We start from the raw sequence: 20050 nt of genomic DNA on the forward strand, positions 1-20050 counted from the left end.
ACTTGGCGTTTTCCAAATGAGCCAGTGGGTTATTGTCAGTTCGCACTACTACCTCGGAGCCCGCTAGGTACTCTGCGAATCTCTCCGTCATAGCCCACACCACTGCGAGGAGCTCGAGCTTAAAAGAGCTGTAATTGTCAGGGTTACGCTCGGAGTCATGGAGTGAACGGCTTCCATATGCGATCACCCTTTCCCGGCCATCCTGAACTTGTGACAACACAGCTCCTAGCCCGTGAAGACTCCCGTCAGTGTGCAGGATGAACGGCTGAGAAAAATCCGCATAAGCCAACACTGGGGCATCCGAGAGTGCAGCCTTGAGATCTCGGAAGGCCTCTTCCTGAGGGTGTTGCCACTGGATTTTTCGCCCATTGGCCCCAGCGGGAGCCCCCTTCAGCAGGTCATGTAGGGCTCGAGCTCGACATGCAAAATTCTTTACGAAACGACGGTAATATCCAGCTAACCCCAGAAAAGCCCGCACGTCTTTCACCGTCTCGGGGGTAGGCCATTCCTGGATAGCAGCAATCTTCTCCCGGGATGGCCTCACACCTTCTGCCGAAACGACATGACCCAGATACTCAATCTGAGAGCGAAATAGGTGACATTTCTGAGGCTTCACCTTCAACCCGTACTTTTGCAGCCGGCTGAGTACCTGTCCCAACCGCTTCAGGTGGTCCTCGAAGGAGGCGGCATAGACGATGATGTCGTCCAGGTAGATCAACGTGGCCTCAAAATTGAGATCCCCTAGACATCGCTCCATCAATCGCTGAAATGTCCCGGGGGCGTTGGCCAGCCCGAATGGCATTCGATTAAACTCAAACAGTCCCATGGGCACTATGAACGCCGTCTTAGCTCTGTCCTCTTCTGACATAGGCACCTGCCAGTACCCACTGGCCAAGTCCAGGGTCGAAAAATATGTTGCTTTACCCAATGCAGACAGAGATTCTTCTATGCGGGGCAGTGGGTATGAGTCTTTAATAGTGCAAGCATTCAATTTACGATAATCAACACAGAATCGTAGTGTACCATCTTTCTTCCGGACCAACACGATGGGGGCCGCCCAAGGGCTTTGACTTTCCCGTATCACCCCTTTTTGTAGCATCTGAGCCAGCAAAGTTTTCACCTCCTGATAGAGTTGTGGCGGGATCTGTCGATATCGTTCTCGGATAGGGGCCGCTCCTGCTGTGGGGATCTCATGAGTGATGGCGGTGGTACACCCAAAGTCGTCCTCATGACTAGCAAATACTTCATGGTACTGTCCCAGCAATGCTTTTACTTGTGAAAGTTGGGCCGCAGTTAGTCCAGAAAGCTCGGCCCGCATCTGCTCCAAAATATTTCGGCCCTTCTCTTGTGTCGAGACTTCGTGGGCCTGTAGGGTTCGTATTGTTACCTCCCCAGGATCCTCGGGGTGTACTCGTAATTGAACCGCAGCAGCGGGCAGCACTTCTTCTAGAGGCTTTACTAGTTTGGCCAGTACAGTCCGTGCTTTCAGAATGATATCTCGGTCTTCAAGGTTAACGCAGCGGACCAGGGCGGTTCCTTTTCGCACCGTAGCGAGGGAACGGGCCACCAGTATGCCAGGAGGTAAGTGCTCTGAGTGACACGGCTCCACCTGCACCTCTACGCCTTCCAAAGGTATCGGGGCCCGAATTGGCAGGGCCACCACTGTCTGTCCAGGAGGCAGCACAAGCAGGGGTGCCGCTGTCGCGATGACCTTGCCCAGAGCCTCACCCTCCTGGCAGTCCCGATGCACCCGCGCACCTCGCACCAGCTGCTGGAATACCTGTCCCTGAGCTGTGCGAGAACCCCACTGCTTCAGTGTCCTTTGTGTGGGATCATTAAGCAACAGGTTACCAAACTCTTTTAAAATATTCATGCCTAGGGTGACGGGGTGTCGTTGATCAGCTTCTCCTTGAGTCAGCACCACCCCTCTGCGGCCGAGGGGTTTACCGCACAACGTCACCTGCACCCACACTACCCCGGCAACCGGAACCGGCAGTTGGTTGGCGGCTACTAGTCTAATCATGGGCCCCCACTGAGGCCTTGCTGCCTCCGGAAAGTTTTGTTGAAAGTACGCTGCGGGCATAGTGGTTACTTGTGACCCAGTGTCCACCAGACACCGGACGGCCCGGCCCTCTACTTCTGCCCAAACTTCAGGACACTTTGCTACCAAATCTTCGGGACTTCCACCACCCCTAGTTGTGGTTTTCGGCTCCGAGCGGCGTCCCCCCAGCCCGGAGCCCTTTAGTTTAATGGCCGCCGGGGTGGGTATCTCCCACGCCGCGGACACTCTCTGGCGAAGTGGCCTGGTTCTCCACACTCATAACACCGGGCCGGTAGAGATTGACCACCTCGCGGAGAGCGTGACCCCCAGGGACCGGGATTAGCACTGGGTCGTCCAGTCTCCGGTTCGGTTCTTCTCTTTACTTCAGCCAACTCGCTCTTTATATTTTTCAATTCACGCTTCATCTCCTCCACCCATTGAGGTTCCTCAACTGTGTTCGAGGAGGCCTCCACACCTCGGACCTTCCCCACGGGGACCGCCATCCCCTGCTCTTGCTCCTGAACCCGTGCCTGACTTCCCACTTCTGAAAAGTCGATTTGGGGATTCATTCTGATCCGTTCCCTTAAAGCCTGCTTTATCAGTGGATCTCGCAGTCCAGTCACCAGTAGGTCACGTAGGGTTATGTCAACAGGTCCTACCCCTACCCCATCTTTTCTTTCAATAGCCGTATGCAACTCTTGGAGTACATTCATATACTGAGTAATCGTCTCCCCCTCTGCCTGCATCCGGCTAAACAGTCGGGTCCTTAACTCTCCCACATTAGTGGGATCCCCGTGGGTCTGTTCCACTATCTGCAACACCTTTTCAAAAGTGTTGCGGTGCCCCGGGGGTTTCAACATCACTGACCTCCGCACCTCCCCGTCTAGGGCCATGAGTGCCACTTCAGCTTCCAGGTTAGGGGTCATTGGGTGCATCCGAAAAAGCCCCCTCATCCGCTCTGTCCAGCTCCATAGCATAGTATTTGAGCCAGAGAATCTAGGCAGGTTGTTCAACATGGCCCCCAATGAGATGCTGGTACGGGGACCCTCATTATTTACAGAGCTTACAGCTCCCCCATGTTCGGGGCTACCACTGTCCGCGCTCGGAGACTGCATCCTGCCGACTACGCCAAGTGTAGGGTTCGAGCAGGCTCACAGGATGCAGTGACGAGACACGAGACTGAATGTGGGGTGAAATAAACTTTTATAAGTTTTAAAGCCACAAGAGCTAAACTGCTTAAATCAAACAAAGGAGAAACACCTATTTGTCCTCGCAGGGACTCGTAAAACAACTTTCAAACAAAAAGGGTCCTTATTTTTCTATAGTGCACTTAGCCTTCTGGGCGTCGCTCGAGTTCACGACCACTCAGGGGTTGCAGATGTAGCTGTCTTGTAATCCACGTTTAACCGGAAGGACTCGTGCTCGTCCGGCCCTGAAGAAACCGGAACGGTGGGGCGCAGCAGGCCCTGAAGAAACCAGAACGATGGGGCGCAGCAGGCCCTGAAGAAACTGGACGGTGGGGCGCAACGGGCCCTGAAGAAGTGGGGTCGGTGGGGCACAACGGGCCCTGAAGAAGCTGGCACGGTGGGGCACAACAGGCCCTGAAGAAATGGGGTCGGTGGGGCACAACGGGCCCTGAAGAAGCTGGCACGGTGGGGCACAACAGGCCCTGAAGAAATGGGGTCGGTGGGGCACAACGGGCCTGAAGAAGCTGGCACGGTGGGGCACAACGGGCCCTGAAGAAACTGTTCAGGGGGTCAATCTCCCAGGCGTCCGTTTAGAGGCGCTCGTTCCCCAGCCAGGTCATGACGCAGTTTCAAAAAGAGACATAAACGTTAACAAATTCTGCTCAGTGTCCCCTCAGTAACCGGGACGGGCTCTGCGGCCGCCTATAGCGAGGTGACGTCCCCTGAGGTCGGTGATGACGGGGCCGCAGCTGTGGGAGAAGACAGGGGGGCAGTGTCCTGGCCACTGTACCGGATTGCTGTGTTGTCGCAGCGGTCGCCTGAGATCCCGGTCCTGTCACACCACGGAGGGAATCAGCGGCCGTCACTTTATCTGAATCTTTGCGGGGGGAAACTCCCGGGGAGAGTCTCTTACGCGTCAACCTTCGGTCAGTCTCAAATTTCCCTTTTTCAGACTCCTGCCTGTCTCTCTTTTCCACACCGTCAGTTGCCACAGTCCTCTCTCTGCCGCACGGCTTCCTCTCTCCTGTCAGGCTCTCTGCCAACTGCCACCTCAGCGCGTCCCCTGCTCCTTTTACCCTCGCCCCGCCCCCTGTTGCCCTGACAACTTCAGTTGCATGTCTCCCTTTGTAATCCCCCTGATGTGGTTTCTTCAACAACCCTGGTGGCGGTCCCCCTGGTTCCAGCCCAATCACTGTATGGGGGTCCTCCTCCCCACATACACACGTGACATGACAACCTGTTATGAAAAGTTATGTTCTGTTATTTGTTTCCTGTCATGGATCACACTCCTTGGATATCTCCAGGCTTTTTATTACATGAGACTTGCGAAGCATTCCTCCATTACAAGATGTCTGCTACCAACAAGTTCTTAAACTCTATAGTACACACATCAATGTAGTGAGACCCCTAGAGGCCACATCATCATATAACATATTGCTACATCCTCTTTTAACTGGATGAACAATAAAATTAATAAAACAATGTATACCATGACCAAGTTAAAGCTATAACATAATAAGTCCAGTTAGAGATAATCCTTGAGGTGCACAGGCTTTCTGATAATTCTGTAAGCTCTAGTAACATAAGATGTGTCACTGTCCACATCTGGTAGTTCTTCTGATCCTGGTAATATGCCTTCTGATATTGCCTGGCCCGAATCCTCACCCTGATGGTCAGCTGTCACTGTTGGTACTTGACTTGTACTTGCTGCCTCGTTGTCTTGGGTGTCAGGATACTGCTAAAAAGGCCATGAATCATCTCTTTCTTGTGATTTCCTCAGATATCTCCAATTTCTCCTTAGTCTTCTTCCTTCCTCTGTTAGAATTTTGGAGGACCGAGGTCCTAGTTTCTGGACAACTTTTGCCTTTTGCCTGTGTTTGTCAAACGTGCTGCTTGGCTGCAGCTGAATGTTGTCAATTCTCTGGAGCTCAGGAAGATCCTTTGCAGATTTATTGTAATAGAAAGCTTGCCTATCTTGATTCTTCTGTAATTCAGCTTTGATGTTTCCCAGCAACTTTGGCTTTAACAGATGACTAGCAGTTGGTAAGAGTGTCTTTGTACACCTACTCATGAGCCTCTGTGCCGGACTGCTGTCTAGGCCTTGGGTGGGTGTGTTTCTATGATCCAGTATAGACAGATATACATCAGTACCTGCTTGTTTTGCTTTCTGCATGAGTCTTTTGGATGTTTTTACTGCTGACTCTGCTTTCCCATTACTTTGAGGATATCTGGGAGAAGACGTCTGGTGTTCAAATTCCCATTTCTTGCTGAAGGTTTTGAACTCTTCCGAAGTAAACTGCGCCGCATTGTCGGAGAAAACGATATCTAGAATGCCATACCTGGCAAAATGGGCCTAGAGTTTTTTAATCACTGTTCCCGCCCTTGTGTCCTGCAACAAATCAACCTCCCAGAAGTTAGAGAAATAGTCTACTGTAATCAGGTAGTCTTTGTCATTCCATGTGAACAAGTCCATTCCTATTTTTGACCATGGCCTATGTGGAATTTCATGTGGATGCAATGTCTCCTTTGGTTGCTTATCACTGCAGGATGCACATATTTCACATTGTGCTATATAATTTTTAATGTGGTCATTCATACCTGGCCAATAAACAGATTCTCGCTCTCGACGTAGACATTCTTCCATGCCTAAGTGAGAAGAGTGCAATGTTTTCAGTATGTCTCTTCTGAGAACTTCTGGTATAACCGCCCTGTCTCCTTTAAAGATGATTTCTTGCTGCACTGAAAATTCATCTCGTGGAAGAATGGTTAAACTTCCCTTGGAGCATGTTGCTTGTATTTTGGCCAGCCCTGCAAGATGACAGTCTTTAAACTCTGGAGACTTTTATCGTTCTCTGTGAAAGTCTGGACTTGCTTCAACTTTTCTTTTGACACTGCAAGATATTTACACATATTGATGGTTTCAATGTCTTTCTCCTCATCATTTGTGATAGGAAGGTAAGCTCTGCTTAGCGTATCTGCAATCAGTAGGTCTCTTCCTGGACAGTACCCGATGTCAAAATCAAATTTCTGAAGTCGTAACAGCATACACTGTAGTCTCTTTGGGGCATTTAGTAGTGGTTTCTTTGTAATGCTCTCCAAAGGTTTGTGATCCTGTGGGGAGGTGGACCTGACAGAGAGATCTGCTTTTAGTGAGAGGCAGAGGAATAGCTCAGTGTAAGAATGGAAAGCACTGAGATAAAGAGAAAGGGGTGTTGTACTGAGTGTGGCCATTAGAGGGCAGTGAGGAGCTCAGGAGAGAGTGGTTACATAACTGCCAGGGGTCAAGGTCACCGTGATTGGTCAGAGGTCTCTGTCAGGTGATAGTGGGCGGAGCTACCTGGGCTGATAGTATAAAGGCTGAGGGAAGTTTCCAGAAGCTTCAGTCAGCCAGGGGAGCTCACTAGAAAGGAGGGTCTGCCGTTAGTAGGAAGGCAGCAGAGAGCCCTCAGAGAGAGCCTGACAGTGAAGACGGTCACGGGGGGTGACCCTAAGGATGGTGGCAGCAGACGGTGACACCCTGAGAGTGATGACAACGGTGTACTCTGAACGGTGAAATGCTGTGGTGGAAGTGCCTAGGGCAGCCACAGTGAGGAGAACCGCAGGGGACACCACGACGGTGACACAGAGAGAAAAAGAAGGTACCCGGGTCTGCTTAAAAAGCAATTGCCAAAAGTCCTGTCAGGGATTGTGGAAGTTGTCAAGGCAGTTTATGAATAAACCTCAGACCTGTTGAATACGCTTTCCTATCTCAGTCTCCAGTCTGTCTGTGCTAAGAAGTGGGTCACTCCCCCCAGTTCTGTGGGATCAGCACACCTTCCCCGCCTATCAGCAGCACCACCTAAATTACCTCCCCTCATGCACCCCTACAATCCGACTGTATTCTTACCCGTCGACCATAGGTGTATTGTCAAAACTTCTCCAACCCAAATACCACAGCCAGTAGTTCCTTCTCAATCTGATCATATCCCTGCTCTGTTGTTGTAAAGGCTCTCCTTGCAAATGTGAATGGCTGTTTGTTCTGCATTAATGTAGCTCCAAGACCTTTTTCTGAAGCATCACATTGTACCACTACTTCTTGATCTGGATCGAAATACTTTAAGGTTGCTGCATCTGCAATAGCTTTCTTTACTGATTGGAAAGCAGTCTCCTGGCTTTCCGTCCATTCCCAGAACACATCTTTGTGGGTTAGCTGTCTCAGTGGCTCACTCATGTCTGACAGATGACTGCAAAATTTGGAGAGATAATTTACCATGCCCAAAGATCGTTGTACTCCACAAACATCAGTAGGGGTAGGCTCTCACCTTTTCAGGATCCACTTTTACACCGTTTGAAGTCTGACGATGACCAATATATGCAACATCTGTCATTTTCAGTTCAGCTTTATGTGTTTTGCTCTGCATCTGTCCAAAAATTGTATCATCTTCTGATCGTGATCCTTGATTGCAGATTCCATATCTTCACCTTCTCCCACTATTAAGATATCATCTGCTATTGTCTTCACTCCAGGAAGTCCTTCCAAAGCCTGCATTAATGTCTGCTGGAACACCTCTGGAGCAGGTTTTTTTCCCATGGGCATTCTCAGCCATTTAAAGCGTCCAAATGGTGAAAAAAAAAGTTGTCAGTAAACTTGATTCTTCAGTCAGTGCCACATGCCAAAATCCATTTTTCACATCACATACAGAAAATATTTTAGCTTTGGATAGATCTGGTAGAACATCATCTAATGTCGGCATGGGTTAATGATTTCTTTTCAGCGCCTTGTTGAGTGGCTTACGATCAATGCATATTCTTAACTTGCCAGATGGTTTCTGCACTATGACCAAACTGCTGATCCAATCTGTGCTTTTATGGACTGGTGCTATCATGCCTCTTCTCTGTAAATCTTGCAGTTCTACTTTCAGCGGTTGCATTAAAGCTACAGGCACTCTCCTTGTAGGTAATTTGGTGTCATCAATTTCTAGCCTATATTTACCTTCAAAGCACCCATCACCTTCAAATAAATCAGCATACTTTTTTTTTTTTCTGAATATCCAAGTTGTGCTCTGCGTTTAGTTTGGGATTTGGTATATCCTGGGAAACGTCAACAGACATAATATTCTGAAACTGCACTTTTATTAAGTCCATTGCCTGAACAGCTTTTATTCCAATAACGGTACATGGTTACCACCACGCAACATGGTAAATTCAACTCTATAACTTTTTCTGTTACATGGGTTCCGTATTTTGAGCTTACATGTCCAAATCGGTTTCAGAACACTTCTGTTGTACATCACCAGTACCCTGTCAGTTGGCTCAATAGAAACCTGTTTGTTCAGCAGAGCAGATGGAATTACATTGCAGGTTGCTCCACATTCCAGCTGAAATCTACTGGGCTTCTCATCCAACAAGAATGTTGCATAAAGCTGCTTGGCATCCTTGCCTACTAACTGCCTGACTACATTGACTTTCTCTGTTGCAGGCTGCAGTTGTAGCCATGTAATGTCCTCTGCACTGTCAGTGTCTGGTGTCACAGTGTGGAGCTGTCTGTACTGTTTGCCTGTTCCTTGCCTGCAGACAGCTGAGAAATGATTCTTCTTTACACATGATCTGCAGGTTTCACCATATGCTGAACACTTGGTTTTGTCTCTCTCATGTCTTTTCCCACAATACTTGCAGTGGACAGTGCTTATAGGGGAGCTTGGTCTTGTCTTTCCTTTCATAGATACTGCATGTACCTTATCATCATCATAATCACTTGTGCCTGCCATCATCTTCAGGCTGTGTTTTGACAGCTCAGCAGCCCTGCGGATTTGCATGCATTTCTCTAAAGTCATGTCTTCCTCTCTCAGTAATCTTTCTTTGAGATGACTGTCTCTTATGCCACACACGATTTTATCTTTGATTAGGCTGTCCCTGATCTCTCCAAAACCACATGTTGTTGCCAGCCTCCTCAGCTCTGTCATATCTGTCCACATTTTCACCATCCTCCTGATGTCTTGTGAAAGGCTATGTTCCCACGTAGCGTTTTATTCCGGACACTAAAAACTGGACTCCTTCCCAGAAATCGCGCGTTTTTTTCCCCGCGCAATTTCACCGCGATTTCACCGATTTTCGCGTGCGATATTCAAGCACTTTCCAAGCGATTTGAAGCATCGCTTGGAAAGTGATTGACAGGTTGGTCACACTCGTCAAACAATAGTAAAAGATAGAATGTTAAAATGCTAAAAAAAAATAAAAAAAAATCGGGGTATATTTACCTTCCGGCATCCCGCGCTGCATTCCCGGGCCCCAGTGTTCCAAGTAATGCCTTGTGAGACCTGTGATGACGTTGATCTCGCGTTACTATAGCGATCTCGCGAGACCACGTCATCACAGGACCTTGCGGCAAGGCATTACTGGGAACGCTTAGGCCGGGAATGCAGCGCGGGACGCCGGAAGGTAAATATACCCCTATTTTTTATTCTTTTTTTTACAGGGGTATGGTACCCAGGGCCTGGAGGACAGTCTCCTCTCCTCCACACCGTGGGTTCCAACCGCACATGAGACGCTTAACTTCCCCCATGGTGGGCATAGCCACATGCGGGATGTAAGCGATTCTCATGCATTCCTATGGGTGCGGAGTCGCGGTAATTCTTTGCGATTCCGCACAAAAGAATGCTCATGCTGCGATTTTTTCCGCGATGCGATTCCGCCGTGGAAAAAAGCGCAGCATTAGCACAGCATGTCGGAATGCCATAGGAATACATGGGGGGCGTTCTGTACACGATTTTTAAACGTTTTTTGCAGCGTTTTTGTGCCGAAAATTGCGGCAAAAACGCTTAAAAATCGCTACGTGGGCACACAGCCAAAAAGTTATATCTTTCCACTGTCTCATTCTTCTTTGGGTCACAGTGTTTATCAAATGCCTGCATAATATCTCCTAGGAGGAGGTTGTCTGGGTGTGGGAGTAAGGTGTGGGCTAATTCTCTGCCATTTTCCCCAATAAGGTAATAAAACAGCTTTACTTTCCATTTGTCATCAGTGGGCGCCACTGTGAGATCCACATACAGTATAAACTCTTCCTTCCACTGTCTCCAAGTCTGGGACAGATTACATGAAGTCACATCCAGTCCTTGAGGGGGCTTCAGACCAGTCTCCATTTTGCAGTAATGTCAGGGAATCTGTACTTACATGTGCTGTGATTCTCTGTGATCCTCTGTACAGTCCCAGCCTCACACAAGCTCTGAGGATTTGCAGGTTCTGTGCCCAGCTGCCACCATGTTCTGTTATTTGTTTCCTGTCCTGGATCACACTCCTTGGATATCTCCAGGCTTTTTATTACATGAGACTTGCAAAGCATTCCTCCATTACAAGATGTCTGCTACCAACAAGTTCTTAAACTCTATAGTACACACATCAACGTAGTGAGACCCCTAGAGGCCACATCATCATATAACATATTGCTACAAGTTACCTGAAACAAGTATGCTTTTATATTGTCATACTGTAAATTATATTATTATTTTTTTCTTACAGTCGGAAGCAACCCTTATGTGCCCAGAAAATTTACCTACTGCAATTATCGAAATTTTCTTGTGGTAGTAAATTGCTACATTTTAATTCTAAATATTTTAATTTTATTAAAAAATATTTCTATGTAAAAATGTGTGCTTGCTATTAAAAAATATACTACTGCCTAATTTAGTAAAATAATTAATTAATCTGCAACAAATTTGGATGTCTTCCAAAAAGAGCTTTTACACTGACAATGTCAGAAGTCATAGTGAAGGTTAGCTCTTATAATCAAAGATGTGAAAATAATTGTATACTGTACCATAAATTCACAGCATTATTGCTCTCTCACCAAAATTTTAAATAGGATTTGTTAAATGTCTAAATCCTATCTTACTAAGTCTTTCTTTTTAAAGTTCCTAAATAATTACAAAGTATATACAGTATATATATATATATATATATATATATATATATATATATATATATATATATATATATATATATATGATGGTGGTCCGATTCTATCGCATCGGGTATTCTAGAGTCTCTGTTAAAATAAAAAATAGTTATATACTCACCTTACGACGACCCCCGGACTCTTTCTCTCCTTTTACCACGCTCCCGGCATCTTCTGGTCCCAATAATGCTTAGCGCGAAACACCGCTGATGACGTCGCGCTCTCGCGAGAGTGACATCATCTCTGGCCCTTCTCGCTAAGCATTACTGGGACCGTAAGATGCCAGAAGCGTGGTGAGAGGAGGGACAGAGTCCAGGGTTCGTCGGAAGGTGAGTATATAACTATTTTTTATTTTAACAGAGACTCTAGAATACCTGATACGATAGAATCAGGCCACCATCTAGTGTATTATACCCCTGTTACACCCAGAGCTGCTGTCACTGTTCTGCTGTAACCTAATGTATTGTACTCCAGTTACAGCCAGATCTGCAGTCACTGTTCTGCTGTTATCTAATATATTGTAATCCAGTTAATCACAGAGCTGCAGTCACTGTTCTGCTTTTACCTAATGTATTGTAGTCCAGTTACACCCAGAGCTTCAGTCACCGTTCTGCTCTTACCTAATGTATTATACTCCTGTAACAGCCAGAGCTGCAGTCACTGTTCAGATCTTACCAAATGTATTGTACTCAAGTTACACCCAGAGCTGCAGTCACTGTTCTGCTGTTACCTAATGTATTTTACTCCAGTTACACCGAGAGCTGCTGTCACTGTTCTGCTGTTATCTAAAGTATTGTACTCCAGTTAATCCCAGAGCTGCAGTCACTGTTCTGCTTTTACCTAATGTATTGCAGCCCAGTTACACCCAGAGCTGCAGTCACTGTTCTGCTGTTACCTAATGTATTGTACTCCAGTTACACCCAGATCTGCAGTCACTGTTCTGCTGTTACCTAATGTACTCCTGTTACACCCAGAGCTGCAGTCACTGTTCTGCTGTTAACTAATGTAGTGTACACCAGTTACACGAGATCTGCAATCACTGTTCTGCTGTTATCTAATGTATTGTACTCCAGTTACTCCCAGAGCTGCAGTCACTGTTCTGCTTTTACCTAATGTATTGTAGTCCAGTTACACTCCGAGCTGCAGTCACCTTTCTGCTCTTACCTAATGTGTTATACTCCTGTTACAGCCAGAGCTGCAGACACTGTTCAGATCCTTTGGTTTTGCTTGCTTTTATAGCCAGTGTGAACATGCTTTTACATCATGCTTTTCATTCAAGTATACTCCGGTTCAGTTTTTTTGTTTTTCTTCAGCATTTTTGTATTCAGTACAAATAGGGTGTGGTCTCCTTTCTACTGAGCTGTATAGTTCACTTATTGTCCCTCTGAAGCTGGGTGTCCGTTTGGGACCCAGAGACTCTGCCACTATTCACACTAGGTAGGTTTTAACCGTTAGTGTAGTTACTGTCTCAAATGGGTAAACCTTGCCATGGTGGGACAGCTTTATACTTTTTTGATCAAAACAGTGTTTACCAAGTACCCTATGTTATTTAATGCACTTGCTTTTTTTACTTATTTATTTTCATTAGGATATATACAGACAGTGTTTTTTCCTTTGTTTTTGCTTGCTTTTATGGCCAGTGTGAACATGCTTTTACATCATGCATTTCATTCAAGTCTACTCCAGTTCAGTTTTTTTGTTTTACTGTTCAGATCTTACCTAATGTATTGTACTCCAGTTACACCTAGAGCTGCATTCACTTTTCTGCTGTCACCTAATGTATTGTACGCAAGTTACACCCAGAGCTGCAGTCACTGTTCTACTGTTACCTAATTACCTAATGTATTGTACTCCAGAATATTACAGGACTGTGTCTGTGTAATGAGCAACGCAGCAGTGATGCCTTTCACAACTGTAATGTGCCTTTACCATGTAATGGTCCTTGATTACATGGTAATTTTTGCCTGTAGTTATATTAACCTCTTTAAAGGACTATTTACTTATCTATTGTGGTATCTCACCGACGCCTGGCATTCACACTGGTGTTTGACCTAGTTGTTTATGCACTGGTGTGATCCACTTTAGAATATTTACTATGCATACACTATGGTGGATTGTTTAGGGTTTGGTGCTTGTATTTTTGTGCAACGTGATCTAGTCCAGAATTTTTGTATCCTCACCTCACCCATATTCAATTTTGTTACTACCTTGATTAATTTTCATGTTTTTTGTTTTTGCTTTTTGTCTATGTAACTGATTGTGCAATAATATATATATATATAATTTTAATCTTTATTGTATCATTATTGAGGGTATTATGCTCCTTTATTTTTATAGGTTTCTATATGTTAATATCAATAATAGCTAAGGAAAGATGAAATAACATTGGCATAGACAAGAACACCTCTCCTTACACATTTAGCATTTAGGAGGAGGAAGGTGTGCTACTACAAAATACACTAGATCTAAAAGGATTACAAATGACCATTTAATATCTCACCACACATGTCAGACGGAATATGATGCACATCAAGCAAGGGAAGGTGGGATGATCAGGTGGGCTGCGTCAACATCAAGGCCACGATTGCACCCAAGATGTGTGAGGACGCGACACAGATGGGGCCCACACATAACCCATTGCCAGATGCGTGTACCCAGTATGACATGTGGTGAATCACATCACATAACCTATAAATCAATGTATCCTATGACAATAGAACATAATAATCAATTCAATCATGAAAATTTATTTTATGATTATTATACAAGTATTCAGGTGTAAAAAATTGACACAAGACATTGTAATGTAAACGCTATTGATGAATGGCATATATCAAAATAGTCTTCATGTATCTTGCAAATAAATGTCTTCCTTCTATGCCTTCTTTATCCTAATGACGTCAGATAAGAAGATAGTAACAGAGTATTCCTCTTGCGAAACAGCACCCAAAATTAACCTCAAAAATAAAAGACAATATAAAATAAGACACTTAAAATGTATATACAATGATATGCAATAAATAAAATGATAAAAATAACTATATAAAATAGTCTCCAGTAGGTACCAAGATAATTGTAGAGAATAATAACATATTAAAAAATCAAAGAAAAGGGGCAAAACTATTGTTTTCATTGAGACCAAGTGGTTGGACCGTATTAAGTGTCCAAATCCACTTGTCTCACACTGTGCCAATCTCCGGCTAACATTGGCACCTCTAATATTGATAGATATTGTATCTATGCCACTAACTCTCAGCTTAGTGCTGTCACAGTTATGATGAAGCTTGAAATGGTATATCGGGTATTGTTTTCAAGGCATTGATATCATTTTCCTTTTCAGCCACCTTAATACCCAGGACATGTTCGCGCACTCTAATTTTGAACTGTCTCGTGGTCACCCAAATATATATTTTTTAACATGGGCATATTGCAAAATAGACCACTGCTTTCGATGTACAGGTAATGTGGTGTCTGATTTTGAATGTCCGATTCCCTCCTTGATCAAAGAAGTTATCGGTACGTTCTATATTAGAACAGGCCACACAATTACCGCATGGAAAGCACCCGTTATTCATTTTAGGAAATTTATCCAAAAAAGTTGTCACTGGAGCTGGCGTATAGTGACTTCTTACCAAGTAATCACGTAGATTATCAGACCACAGATTACTTTTCATAGGTCAATCAGATAAATAAGTAACCAATGTCGAGTCAGCCCGTAAAATTGACCACAACTTATTCAAACATTCTCTAATAGCTTCAGCTTGGGCATTAAATTTAGTGAAAAATCTCACTTTATTAGTTACATCTGCTTTTTTATTAGAGTTTAGTAATGAATCACATGATGAGTGTTTGGCCCTCAAATATACTCTCTTAACCATACGGTGGCTGTAACCACGAGCATAAAATCTAGTTTTGAGGTCACGTGCTTGTTCCTCAAACACATCATCTGAGGAACAAATTCTCCTCAACCAGAGAAATTGGCCATTAGGGACTGACTTGATAACAGACACAGGATGCACTGACGTGGCATGCAATAAGGAATTTACAGAGGTAGGTTTTCAAAAGATGTCGGTTTACATTTTTGGAATCCCCTTTGATCGTGACATCAAGAAAATCAACACAATCAGAATGAGCAAAGTAAGTCAGATGTATATTCATCTCATTATCATTAAGACTTGTCATAAATAAATCAAGTGCTTCATGAGTGCCTTGCCAGATCAAAAAAATGTCATCGATGTACTGTGCCCAAAAAAGGACGCAGTCCACCAATGGCAGACGATCTGACAAGAAGAGGTCCCTCTCCCACAGCCCCAGGAACAGACTGGTGTAAGCTGGTGCAAAGGCCACGCCCAATGCTGTACCCTGGAGCTGCAGGAAGAAGGACCCCTTAAAAGTGAAAACATTTTGAGATAAAGAAAAATCCAATAATTGCGTAATAAATGATGCCATATCAGATCTCAAATTAGAAGATTCCAGAAAGAATCACACTACTCTTATACCATCAGAGTGGCATATATTTGTATAAAGTGATTCGATGTCACATGTTACTAATAATACATCTTCACCAATGTGTAGCCCATCAACCTTCTTCAAAATGTCTGAAGTATCTTTAACATAAGATGGGAGGTCTTCCACAAGTGTTTGTAATTTTGCGTCAATAAAACAATTAATCTGCTCTAAATAGTTCCCTGATCCAGATACAATGGGCCTGCCAGGTGGCGTCTCCTTATCTTTATGAATTTTTGGTAACAAATATAAGGTTGGGATGATGGGTTCCAAAACCTTCAGAGCTGTACAAAGTTCTTTAGATATAACACCATCATTTTGTGCTTGTGTCAGAATTTTACCAAGTTCAGCACAAAAACCACTAGCAGGATTATATGTTAATTTTTTATAACACTGTTGGTTATTAAGTTGGCGAAATGCCTCTTGTTCATATAATATTGTGGGCCAAATGACAATGTTGCCACCTTTGTCCAAAGGTTTTACTGGAGCGCCCTCATTCGCCAGGGCCGTGGGGTACTCATTCGCCAGGGCCAGAGGTTGTCACGGCAGCAGTGACCCGGTCCGTGGCCTTGGGGCTCCATTACAAAAGGGGTTATGTTTCAGTGTGCTTATGGTGGTGAAAGGAATAAGTGGAGGACACCAGGGCATGTAGTTCCAAGGCTTTACTCACAGTCTGTTGCAGATACAGGTGCCCACATCTGTGCTGTGTCCTCCGGGGCAGGAGCTCAGCCAACTTCCAGGCAAGATGAAGTACTCCTTTCCAACACTCCGCCAACATATGTGCCTTTTCTGAACATCTCCTCTTATAGCGCCTTTGAATGAAGTACTCCTAGTACTGAGTTACACTGGAGTTCCTCCTGTCAGATGTTCTTATGAACTCTACTTGTACGGCAGACAGCTGTAGCCTGCTTCGGGGAATCGTTGCTACTAAGTCCCGGCTCATTAATATGTTGCTGTTGTGCCCCCAAGTCTTGTGTGGGGAAAAAAGTGGTCACTACTTCTATTCCTCCGGTGTCTGCTGCAGGACCATTAGTATCCGTACAACCTTGAGGACCGGACCCCGGCCTTGCGCTTTGAACTTGAAAAGGGTTCTCCTCTAACTCTGGTCCTTGTTCTCTTATTCTCCTCACGTTCCATGCTAATCCTTCTTCCCAATGGAGAAACAAGCTTCCTTTATGTGTCTCTTCCCTGTGCCAGCAGACCCAGATCACTGTGGCCTGCTGCAGCACTTCCTTCTTCCATCCCTCTCCCAGGGATCTTCTCTGTCTCATACTCTGTCCTTCTACATCCTCACTCATTGACTGAATGAAAAGACTGACTGACTCAACTCTTCCCGCTCTTTTTGTGTGAACTAAAACTCCACCCACCTCCCAGCACGTTTCGTGTTCCAAGCAAGGAGCCACCAAGGGGTCCTATGGTACACTCCAAGCAGGGAGCCGCCGAAGGTGCTTTGCTACACTACTTTGTGGTGTGGGGTGCAGGTGTTGGAGTGTGGTCAGGTGTCTCCACCTTACCTGGATGATGGGGTGCCACACCTCTGGAGGAGGTGCAGTGACTGAACCCTCAGGGGAGCCACATTTACCACCACATCATCCCAACCTCAAATTTTTTCCAAGGATTTACGTTCCTCACCTGACAAATGATCAAATTTAGTATGCCTTGATATGGATTCCAAGTCATTTGAGACTAGTTGGACAAATAAATCCACATTGGGGCATGTTGACAATGCTGGAAACTTCTTAGACTTTGGATGTATGGATACCGGGATGTCACTTTCAGTAGTGTTGTGTTCATCTGCCAATTCTTCAAGGCTTATGTGTGAAAGGCAGGACTTTCACTTTCACTTTTACTTTATTATCTGTGAATCCTCCTGTGAGCGCGGTGCCTTCCTCTATTTACTTATTTAACCCTTTTTTGGCAGAACAAGCACAGCTTCTGTCTAGGCACCAGCAGCCCTCCTTTTCTATTTGTAGCGCCGGTGTATATCTGTATACTAATTCTTCAAGACTTCTTAAAGCCTCCTGCTCCATTCTGTAGGGAACATATTATGTAATGTTTGATCATGAAAATATTTCTTATAAATCAATGCCCTAGCAAAAATATGCAGGTCTTTAATAACAGTAAACAAATGGAAATCTGATTTTGCTGAAAATGAAAGGCCCCTGTAAAGCACATGTAAATCAGTTTCAGACAGTACATGTGTACTAAGGTTAATTACCTTTAAGTCACATCTGTCTTTACCAGGAGAATTATCCATATTATGCTTGTATGAAAAGTGCCTTTGTTCCCAATTCCGTTTAGGCCTTGCTCCAAAGCGTGTCATCATGTTAAATGAGGCAGAAGAATTGGCAGATGCATCACTCATTGAAGTGACTGAAGATACTGATGGGGTACGTTGGATTTGTTGATCCAGTCTCTGTTTCCTCCATCTATAGACATTATTAGTTTGAAAGTCCTTACTGTCCCGGTTATATTTACTTATCTGAGTCTCCTGTATATTCTTAACTAATATCTCCACATGTTTATCCACATGTATATTCATTTTCTGATATTATTCCTGATGCAAAAACACTGATAATCTCCGTCGATCTGGGGCTTCACGCAAGAGCTCACCCCATGGGGTCAAAATGATCACAAGAACGGTGAGCAAAAATCCCAGAATCACACCGGGGGACGTAGTGAATGACCTGCATAGAGCTGGGACCACTGTAACAACGGCTGCGATCAGTAACACACTACGCTGCCAGGGACTCAGAAAGTGCAGTGCCACACGTGTCCCCCTTCTTAAGCTAGTACATGTCTGGGTCCGCCTGAAGTTTGCTAGAGCGCATTTGGACTATCCAGAAGAGTATAGGGAGAATGTCATAGAGTCTGATGAAACCAAAGTAGAACTGTTTGGTAGAAGCAAAACTCGTCGTGTTTGGAGGAGATAGAATGCTGAGTTGCATCCAATGAACACCATATCTATGGTGAAGCATGCGGGTGGCAACATCATGCTTTAGAGCTGTTTCTCTGCAAAGGGACCAGGACAACTGATCTGTGTACATGAAAGCATGAATGGGGCCATGCATCATAAGATTTTGAGTGCAAACCTCCTTCCATCAGCAAGGGCATTGAAGATGAAACATGGATGGGTCTTTCAGCATTGTAACAACCCTGCTGGCATCACTGCATGGCCTCCCATCTCCGTACACCAACTTACTCACTGCTCCAGGTCATGCGGTGATTTCTGTCTGCTGCCAGCCCCATGCGCTATGCCTCTTGTTAACCTGCTTTCTCTCTTCATGTTTCCTGACTGTGTGTATAGGGGGCGGTGCCTGAACTCTCTGCTTCTTATGCAGTCAGGGTGCACTGGTCTAAGCTGTTCCCGACCAATCACCTGGAGTTCTTTACTATATAGGGTCGCCCACCCACTAACCCTTGCCTGTGTAATGTCTCAACTCAGTTAGCTCCTTGCTGCTGAAGAAGCCAGGCCCTGTCCTATGTCTCGCCTTCTCTGAGAGGCTTTTCTCCTAGCTTTGTCTAGTATTCTCTGGCTGCCTGCCAGGCGGCGTATATCCTTGTCCCTGTCTTGTCCTAGCCTTGTCTGAGTACTTGCCTGGTACTTCTCTGCTCGCCCTCCAGGAGGCAGAATATCCTGGTCCCTGTATCCTTCAGTACCTGTACCTTGTCTTGTACTGTTTCTCTGTCTGAGCTCTGTCTTACCTTTGTCTGTCAGTCTCCTTGTCTGTGGTTCCATTCCCTGCTGTGTCTTTCCCTGTGTCTTCCCTGTCTTACTTTGCACTCTTGCAAGCTCCGCCTACTTTGCACTCTTGCAAGCTCCGCCTACTTTGCACTCTTGCAAGCGCCGCCTACTTTACAGTATTGCAAGCGCCGCCTACTTTGCACTCTTGTAAGCTCCGCCTACTTTGCACTCTTGCAAGCTCCGTCTACTTTGCACTCCTGTGGCTCTGCCTACTCTGCACTACTGCGCCTCCGCCTATGCCGCACTCCTGCAGCTCAGTTCCTAACCTGTTCCAACACACTCCACTCCTTCCTGCCTATACCGTTACCTGCATCTGCTGTGTGAACAGGCGCCTGTCTCTTCCTTCTCATGCCGTGCCCGCCTGTCCTGTGTCTCCAAGCCATGCCCGCCTGTCCTGTGTCTCCAAGCCGTGCCTGCCTGTCCTGTGTCTCCAAGCCATGCCCGCCTGCCCTGTCTCCAAGCCGTGCCCGCCTACCTTGTGTCTCAAGCCGTGTGGGCCTGACCTGTGTCTCCAAGCCGTGCCTGCCTGTCCTGTGTCTCCAAGCCATGCCCGCCTGCCCTGTCTCCAAGCTGTGCCCGCCTACCTTGTGTCTCAAGCCGTGCGGGCCTGACCTGTGTCTCAAGCCGTGCCCACTTGCCAC

This window comes from Dendrobates tinctorius, unplaced genomic scaffold (genome assembly GCF_039654945.1).
Source record: "Dendrobates tinctorius isolate UK_male_01 unplaced genomic scaffold, ASM3965494v1 ptg000117l, whole genome shotgun sequence".
In the NCBI taxonomy this organism is placed as follows: Eukaryota; Metazoa; Chordata; class Amphibia; order Anura; family Dendrobatidae; genus Dendrobates; species Dendrobates tinctorius.